This window comes from Meriones unguiculatus (assembly GCF_030254825.1).
Source record: "Meriones unguiculatus strain TT.TT164.6M chromosome 13 unlocalized genomic scaffold, Bangor_MerUng_6.1 Chr13_unordered_Scaffold_90, whole genome shotgun sequence".
Lineage (NCBI taxonomy): Eukaryota > Metazoa > Chordata > Mammalia > Rodentia > Muridae > Meriones > Meriones unguiculatus.
This window is the reverse complement of record NW_026843692.1, coordinates 58,726-68,452: the sequence shown is the minus strand read 5'-3', so window position 1 is coordinate 68,452 and position 9,727 is coordinate 58,726.

The following is a 9,727-nucleotide window of genomic DNA, read 5'->3' as shown; positions in this document are numbered from 1 at the left end:
TTGTAGAGGATTCTTCTGAGTGCGTGCCTTGATAGATCATTAGGGATAATAGAGAGAGATTGTTCTTAGGTGTGGGTGATTACACTAAAAAATAATAATGAATAAAGATATCCGTTTCTCAGAGTATAGGACTGGGAAAAGTTTTCAAATCAAATTAACCCAAAAAACAAGATGAAGTAGCCATTTTCATGTCTCAAAACATAAGTTTTCATTCAAAATTAATCAAAAGATATGGGGAAGAACACTTTATACTTACTGAAGGAAAAACTCACCACTACAACCATTCAATAATGAACATCTCTGATGCAAATGCAAGGCCAGCCTCATTCATAAAAGAAGTATTACTAAAGCTTAAGTCATACATTGAATCTCACACATTAATAGTCACACATACCTTTGGTCAATTGATTTTTTACAAGGAAGCCAAAACCGTACAATGGAAAAAAGACAGCATCTTCAACAAATCATGCTGGTCTAACTGTATCTCTGCATGTAGAAAAATGCAAATAGATACATATTTTTCTCCCTGAAAAAAAAATCTCAAATCCAAGTAGGTGAGAGACCTCAATATAACTGCGGACACACTAAATCTGTTAGAAGAGAAAGCTGGAAAGAGCCTTGAACTCATTGGTTCAGGAGACAACTTCCTGAACAGAACACCAACAGACCTATAAGGAATAAAAAATATCAATGGAAGTAAATGTCAGTCTACACATTAGGAAAAGAACACATCAATCCTATTTTCAACAAAGTGCTAATATCCAAACTATACAATGGACTCAAGAAATCAAACTCCAATTAAAAATGACCCAATTAAATAATTTTCACAGAACTAAACAAAGAATTTTCAACAGCAAAATCTTGAATGGCTTAGAAGCACTTAAAGAAATGCTCACCTTCCCTCATCTTCAGAGAAATGCAAATCAAAACAACTCTGAGATTCTATCTCATACCAGTCTGAATGACTAAGATCAAAAATCTCAAATTTTAGCACATCCTGGTGAGGATGAGGACAAAGAGGGACAAGCTTTCCTTACTGGTGTGAGTGTAAACTTTTACAAGCACTTTGGAAAACAATCTGGGGCTCTCTCAGAAAATTGGGAAGACCTAGGTATACCACTAATGGATATATACCCAAAAGAGGATCTATAAGAAGGACACCTAATCAACTATATTCATAGCAGTTTTATTTGTAGTAGCCAGAATCTGGAAACCACCTAGATGTCCCACAATTGAAGAATGGATAAAGAAACCATGGCACATTTACACAAAAGAATATATACTCAGCCATTAAAAACAAAGCAATCAACTTCCACTGCTTTCCCCAGCCAGTGGTGAGATTTTATGAATTCTCTGTTTCTTATCAGGCAAAGAAATCTTGCTCTGAGCATGCACAGACAGACCCTACCCACTCCACCCAACCCCTTCCCCCATATCGGCTGAATATGACAACAACTTCACGTTTCGGTCGGACCCCTCAGTAAAAGAAGTTTTTCTAGGATTACAGTAATCAGAATAGAATAGGATAGAATAGTGTCATAGTGATTATAACATTTAAGGAGACAAGGGGCCGGAAATGCATGCCCTCATTGTCTTCAAAAATGGCAAATGTGCCTGGGTCAGGCCTGCACAGGTAGATGATGAGAGACACTAAGGGTAAGGGGAGGAAGACCCTCTCCCCCTCTCCAGGGATGCTTTCCAAGCTCAGACACACCCAAGGACCTTCTCAAAGGACTTCATCCAAGCCCTTCCTGGATGAGAGGAGTCCTGGAGGAGTTTCAAGTTCCCTGCAGTCACCTGAGTTGTATTTAAGCTCCTTGGTTTCGTATTCTTGTATTTGAGGAATGACTGACATGAAACAACACAGAGAACACTAGACTATGACAACGGAAATCATATTTCTTTCCCATAAGCCAAGTTTGGAAAACTGCCACCATAGAGAAAGACTGTTGAAACAGAATCTCTTTTTCCTTTCTTTGGGAGATCTGACTGAAGCCTGGATCTCTGTGAATTCAAGGCCTGCTTGGTCTATGGAGTCCAAGACAGCCTAGAAATACAAAAACCAACAAAGAAACAAAATCCAACCATCCAAAACAAACCAAAACAGAAAACAGTAATGACTGCTATGGGAAGTTGAAATTGTATTTTACTGTATAAAATTTAGAAAACAAACCCAGCTTCTATCTATCTTGTCTTGGCCTTAACTCAACCCTCAGAAACACAATCTCTTTTCTCCCTGTTCCCTAGTGCCTCCTACTGAGGGGAATAATTGCTGAGGTCCTAGTGAGTACTATTTCCCTTCTATTTCTCCCACGACAATTTCCCAACTGGTTCACCTAAGGACAGGCTGGAAAAGGCAGGGATTGAACCTCTCTCTTTTTAGATAGGATTCACTACAGAATAGTTGTGTCAGATGCCGGAGAACCAATATAGCCACGAGACAATCAGCCTTGGATTCATCCCTGGCTTGAGTTTCAATTCTGATCTGACATGCCATCAAGGGGTTCCATTATTTCTCTTCCCTTTTTTTTCCCCTCTCCCCATTGAATCATGTCCCTGCCTTTTGATGATGAGCTCACTAGAATGAGGTCATGGACCAATGACCTACTCCTCTCCATAGCTTTCCCCCCAGCAATAAGAAACCATAACCACGGTGCTTGGAATTACATTATCCAGTGTTTCTTTGGAACCTATAAAGGAGAGCACCATGATTTCACTGCCTTTTCAAGATGTTAATACACAAGTTTAATACTTGTGTTAATTTTATATGCACTCTCATTGTACAATTAAAGGTTTTTAGTAACAAAACTCTGGTGTCCTGCTCAACTGGAGTACTGTGAGAACAAACCAATCCATAAATATATAAAAATATATTTATATATTTTATTTATATAGTATTTATATAATGTTTATATATAACATTTATATTAGTAAAGATATTAAATATATAATATTTATATATTTATATATATTTTATAATTACATATATATAGCCAGTGGCAGTTCAGTGTCTAAGTGCATTCCATAGTAATGGGAACAGGGACTATCTCTGACATGAACTGATTGGCCTGCTCTTTAATCACTTCCCCCTGAGGGGGGAGCAGCCTTACCAGGTCACAGAGGAAGACAATTCAGCCACTCCTAATAGACTAGGATCAGAAAGAAGGAAAAGACCTCCCCTATCAATGGACTTGAGGAAGGGCATGCATGCAGAAGGGGGAGGAAGGAAGGAATTTGGGAGGGGAGGAGGGAGGGAACTACAGGGGGGATACAAAGTGAATAAAGTATAATTAATAAAGAATTTAAAAAACAAAAAATATGTATATTAAAATATATTTAAAATATAGTAAAACAATTTTTTTTGCTTCTGCTCACCAAACGCTGTTATGATATTAAACCATCATGACTTCTGAATCATTGGAGGTTGGCAGTTTTTTTGTAGTGCTTGTTTGTTTGTTGTTTTTTTTACATCTCTGCTGTTTTGGGGCGATATTTAAGCCTCAGCCTCCCTAGTGTTGTGGAGAAGGGGAGCAGACTGCTTTACATCTCCAGGCTATTGGGGGTTGAGAGGTCTTTGGGGGGTCTCCACACCAGTCCCCATCAACTATAGATGCAGCCAACACCAGCTGCCACCTTGTCTCTACCTTGGGATGCTCTGGGAGGCCTAGGTCACGCCCCTCTCAGTGCTGCATGAGGCAGGCCTGTTATTATCTGGCAAAAACCCACATCCTGAGAGACCATTAACAGGTGTGGATGAACTATATGGAAACTGAAATCCCACATTTGGGATTAAGATGGAAACATTTACACAGCATCCCCAGGGTTTCTCTTCTGTCTCCTCATTGTGGCCTCCAACTTTCAGGAACCCATTTGACTCCAAACAGTCCTGTTACCCTGAATAAAAGGAGGAGGGCCTCTCCCAGGTCCTAGTTATGCAAAAGACAATGATAGACAGAGACACTGGGCACATATAGAAGAAGGACCAACTTCCAGTGGCAACTCACCCAAAACCACCATTATCCCAAAAGAATGTAAATCAGTGTGTGAGGAAGACTGGGGAGACATCTCAGCTAGGTCTACGTGCTGCAGACCTGGCTCTTGAGTATTTTTACTGGCTGAACTCATTGTTAAATTGGCCCACCGTGGAAACTTTTGTTTCCATTCAAGCGAGTCCTTACACACCCAAGAGTTCACCAAGCAACTTAATATCCTTCCTGAAAAACTCAGGCTGGTATGCAGGGCTCGGATCCTTGCCACATAGTCTGTTCCTGCTCATTTCCCCCAAACAAATGCCCATTTCCAAGGGAAACGGTCTCATTAAGGGCCTCTGCCACCACTGCCAGAATATGCATTGTTCCCTTTTGGGGACATTGCTGTGAGATCTTTTTTTCAGATTACAGGCCTTGACTTCCTCTCCAAAGTTCAATATAATCTTGTTCTGTCTAAGCGGGGGCTGTGTTTTAGAGCAGCCCCTGGTAAGGACTTCTGGAAGGTTTGTACTTTGGGGGCCAAGGTGACCCTTGCCTGGCTGTGGACAGGACTATCTTTTAAGTGGTTTGCCAGCACACCAGCTCCCTTCAAGTTCTTTGGTTCTGTTCCAAACAGAGCATATGTTTTGAGCTTTAAGCCTTAAAGAGAAACCCATGAGTTTTTTAATATTTATTTATTTATACATATGAGCACTATGTCTGAATACATGCCTGTATGACACAAGAGAGCACTAGATCTCATTCTAGATGGTGGTGGGTTACCATGTGGGGTGCTGGGAATTGAACTCAGGACCATCTGGAAGAGCAGCCAGTGCTCTTCACCACTGATCCATCTCTCCAGCTCCCACCCATGAGTTTTTAAATCAGAGAAGGCCATTCGTGTCCTCGGCTCTTAAGCTCTGGGTTCTCACGGCTCCCCGTCAAAGCACCCTCACCAAAGAAAGAAAAGTGTCCATTTTTTTCTGTGCGTAATTTTTAACCTGCAGGGAAAACCTCACCAAGATGCATGCACACATGAATCTCTCTGGTTCGTCCTTGAGGGCTCATTGGAGGGGCTGGGGACGCAACTGGGGTCCTGCTGGGAAATGTTTTTGCATTGCTGAGTTTAAGCTGAGAGCCCTGGGCTGTCAGGAGCTGGGTGCCAGAGCACCCCGATATCACAAATTTATCCAGGGTCTGCACCACCTTCCCCCTTCCCACTGAGACTCACCTTGCTGGATTTTGGTCAACAGGTGATGGCGAGCAAGTATCCAGCTGGTCCTGTAGGGAGGGAGGGCGCCTTGCGCTCTGATCCAGGTGCAGGAACGCATCCTGGCTCTTGGGTTCATCGCACTGAAGTAGCAGCAACCCGAGGCCTGGGGCCTGGGCCCTGGGGGTACATGTCTTCCGTCCTGGTGGGGGAAACCCCTGTCCCCAGAGCCGCTACCTCCTAGGCTGCCTGGGGCTCGCAGCGGATGTCTCCAGCTTAGCTTCAGCACCAGGACGCAGCAGGATGCAGAAGATTTTTCCTTCTTTCTTTCTTTTTTTTTTCCAGGAGTGCCAAAAGCCACAAGTCAGAATTCCAACCCTTATATCACCTTGGGAACCAGTCAGAGCTCATGGAGGGGGGGTGTCCTGGGTGTGACCCTGTCAGCCCAGCCCAGGGCAGGGCGAGCCAGGTGTACCTGGAGGGAGGCTGGGAATCCTGGGTCGCAGAGGTGCTCATGGAGGGTGGGGTCCTCTCCTGGGACTGAGAGGGGACAGGGGGGTGTGGGGGAGACAGGAGGGGAGCCTTTTCAGGATAGGAAAGTTGGGAGGAAGCGTTTTTTCTTGTTTTTTGTTTTGTTTTGCCTTTCCTTATAGTCAGATGAGACTGGAGTTGAAAAAGAAGAATAAAAGGTAACATTGTTACTGGTGTTAAATAATAAAACTTAAACCTTAAACAAACAAACAAACAAACAAACCAGGGGTCACTGGGTCCCTTTATCACGAAGGAGTTAATCAAATAGAATAAAAAAGCAAACTTTATTTTTTTTTATCCTCCGTTGACACCGCATGTACATGGAGACTCTCCACATGGGGTGGCTTAGAAAAGACCCAACACCACCCCCAAGAAACACCAACCCAGGATGCGGTGGCAAACACCTGAAATCCCAGTGCTCGGCGAGGTGGAGGCAGGGGGATCTCTGTAAGTTCAAGGCCAGCCTGGTGTACAGAGTGGGTCCAGGACAGCCAGGGCCACATAGAGAGACCCTGTCCTAAAACAAAAACAAACAAACAAACAAACAATGACAGAGATAAGCATGATGCCATCCGAACAAGATTATTTCTGACATCTCAAGTGATATCACAAATAAAAATTAAAAAGCAAGATGAAAATTGCCACACCGGACAACAGAAACAGTGTGGGCCTTCTGGCTGGATAATCTGGGGGGAGAAACTGCCAGTCAGTTTGACCATGGCCAAATTTCTCCTGGTCCTTTTTTTTTCCCCCTTTGGAGGTAAAGTTTTTGATGCCAACAAAAGAGAATAAGGGAACAGCGATCAAAAACAAATACAAAGAGTGAAGGCCTCTTGAATTTTAAGCCTGGCGCTGAGTGACTAAAGCTCTCTGGGTTGAGAAGGGCATTCTTCTTTTTGGTGACTCAGTGACGTGGAACCTGGAGACCTGCAGGCACATGTATCACTGGATGCTGGGCGGGATGGTCCAGTGGTTAGGCACACTGGGTGCTCTTCAGGGGAGGTTGTGTTTGTTTTTGTTTCCTTTCACTTATTGCTCCCCCGAGGAGGTGTGACAGTAAAGGCTTGGCTCCTTGCCCCTGGGTGACTCTGCAGGAGAAGGTACAAAAAAAAATTCACTATTGCACTGCGTTTTAAGCCGTGTGTGTGTGTGTGTGTGTGTGTGTGTGTGTGTGTGTGACCACGTCTGTTGACCCAAACAGTGTGATGTTTGGTTAGAGAGCTGTGCTGTTTGTGTATTAGCCTATGATCCCAGCACTCGGGGAGGTGGAGGCAGGAGGATCTCTGTGAGTTCGAGACCAGCTTGGTCTACAAAGTGGGTCCAGAACAGCCAGGACTACGCAAAGAAACCCTGTCTTATAAAGCCAAAAATAAAATAAAATAAAAATCCATTCAATATACAGTTTCAATCAGAACAAAGAACTGTCAACCTTTTTAAAGTTATCCTTGAGCCATCACATGAAACATACATATTTTTCTCTAAGTTACATAAGCAGTGGTGACTTGGAATCACAAAACTGTTTTTTTCTGTTTATCTATGGTTTCGTTTCTTTCTGTATCTGAGCCTAGTTTTTTTTTTTTTTTTTTCAATGCTGTTTATTCAGGAACATTGAACAATCCTCGGACCCCGGGAAAGCCAGCCCTCAGCTTAAATAGCCTCTGGGTAGCCAACCCAGGCGTGCCACGGGGGCAATGCAGATAGGTCCACATACACGGAAACAAGCCAGATCCTCAGCCTTAGCCAAATGTGGAGTTGTTCGTGACAGAGAGCACTCACCATCGGGAAGGTGGAAGGCAGAAACCAGCTCCATCTTTAAGGCATAGCATTCCGCAGCTCTCTACAGTTCCCCCTTTTTGTTTTAGACACATCAGGCAAGAGTAGAGGTCTGTTTACTATATTTTATTCATTTGTGCATGTGTGTGTGAGAATTCGTGGAGGTGGGACTACAACTTGGGTGTTTTGATTTCACCTGCAGATTCCGGGGCTTAAACTCAGGTCACCTGGCATGGCAGCAGGTGCCTTTCCACTGATTCATATGGCCCATCCAGCCTTTGCATTCACAGGTAGCAACCACCCACTTACCAAGAAAACACTGTGTATATATAAATACACACACACACACACACACACACAATACATACATATGATATGGGAGATGGTAGCATTTTCTCTTTGTCTGCTGGCTCTACCTCTGGCTAGCAAGCACCTTTTAAAAAAACTGACATTAAAGCCTATTTATTAAGAATTCTCATATATACTGAACACCAGCTGAGACATCCAGCCACACTGGCTGAACCATTACTGGATTTTGTTTTGTTTTGTTTTGTTTTTAAGCAAATCCAAAACATTTGATGTCACCAATAGAGATGCTGGAGTCAGATGCCTGGGTGAAAACCTACTAGCTCAGAGAGGTAGAGAAAGCACCCAGCTGACCTTCCTACTCAGGCAAAGTCTCAGAAAACAAAAAAAGATCCTATTCCTTCTATGCATTCTTAAAATTCTTTCAAACTGAATGTCCCTCCATTCTACCTCACATGCATCCCTCCACCTTTCTTCCAGACTTCTTCTCACTGTTTTTTTTTCTATGTTCTTTCTGTGTCAACTGGTTGCTTGCTTGGCCTCTTGACTTATGTTGACTTTATTTAAGACTGTTTTAACAGAGAGCTCATGGATTAAAGGTGTGTTCTTGCACTGAGCCATACCACAACTAGAGACAGATTTTTCAAAGACACCATCTCAGGTTTCACAAGATGACCAAATAATCCTGCAACACAGATTTTTCAACTTTCTATTGGTAAGTAGTCATTGCTAGACTAGTTGGAACACAGCCTGTGAGCTATTCTAATAAACCCACTTTCTACATATGTACATTTATTGTATTGGTTTTGTTCATCTAGAGAGTCTTTACTAATATAGATGTTTTGGTTTGTTTACCTTCCCATTTGGGAAGATGTGGCTGCTAAAAACACTAATTCACAAACTTCGTCATCTGTTAACTGCTTTTCTCCCAGGGTTTTCACAGGTACCATGTGAAATGTAGCTGCAGTTATCTGAGGCCAGCATGAAGCCACAAAACAAAAATCTTATTTCTTGAAATTCTCTGATAGGGGAGGTCCTCCTCCCTTTTCATCTGATGCTAGCCTATCTGGTCTCATCAGGACTGGCTGCATTGTCTTCCTCTGTGGCCTGGTCAGGCTGCTCCCTCCTCAGGAGTTGGTGATCGAAGAGCCACCCATTGAGTTCATGTCAGAGACAGTCCCTGATCCCAGTACTAGGGTTCCCACATGGTTTCAGAGCTCCAATGGGCTTCATCTGAGCAGGAGTTCTAGGTTCTCTCTGTGTGTGGTCCTTGGTTAGAGAATCAGTCTCAGAAAAGACAGAGTGGAGCATGGATGTAAATGAGGGAGCAATGGTGAGATTGGGAGGGAATGAGAGAGACAGTTACAGCTGGGAAATGAAGTTAATAAACTTTAATTATTATAAAAAATAAAATTTAAAAAAACGTAATATTCAGAAATGAAATGTATAAGGAACACACAGTCCCTTTTATACTTTTTGACAAGAGTGCATTTTGCATTTATTACAAAACACAATGCATCTTGTTATCTGAGAAGACTATATAACTCCTGTAAGAGCCATTTATAAAATCTAATAAACTGTGTAGTACTTGTAAATCACTCTAAACTTGACATTACACCAAAGGTGAATATGATTTAGTCTAACTTAAGAATCCTGCAATCATTTTGTTAACATTGTTTGATTGTACTAAATATGTTCTCTAGACATGAATCATCTCAAAGGAATGGGCTTCTTGGAGTATGTGATTCCTACCTTTTTATATCTTATATTATTTACATACATGCATATTAGTGCTAAAGCATTTAAACACCATGGTAATTTAATAGAGAAGTCACCTTGATTTGTATTTTGTTCTTAAATTATAAAATGTATTAATAATTAAAAAAATTCTCCTTACCTGTTAATATTCTAGGACCCCTTCCATTTGAAGGACAGATGG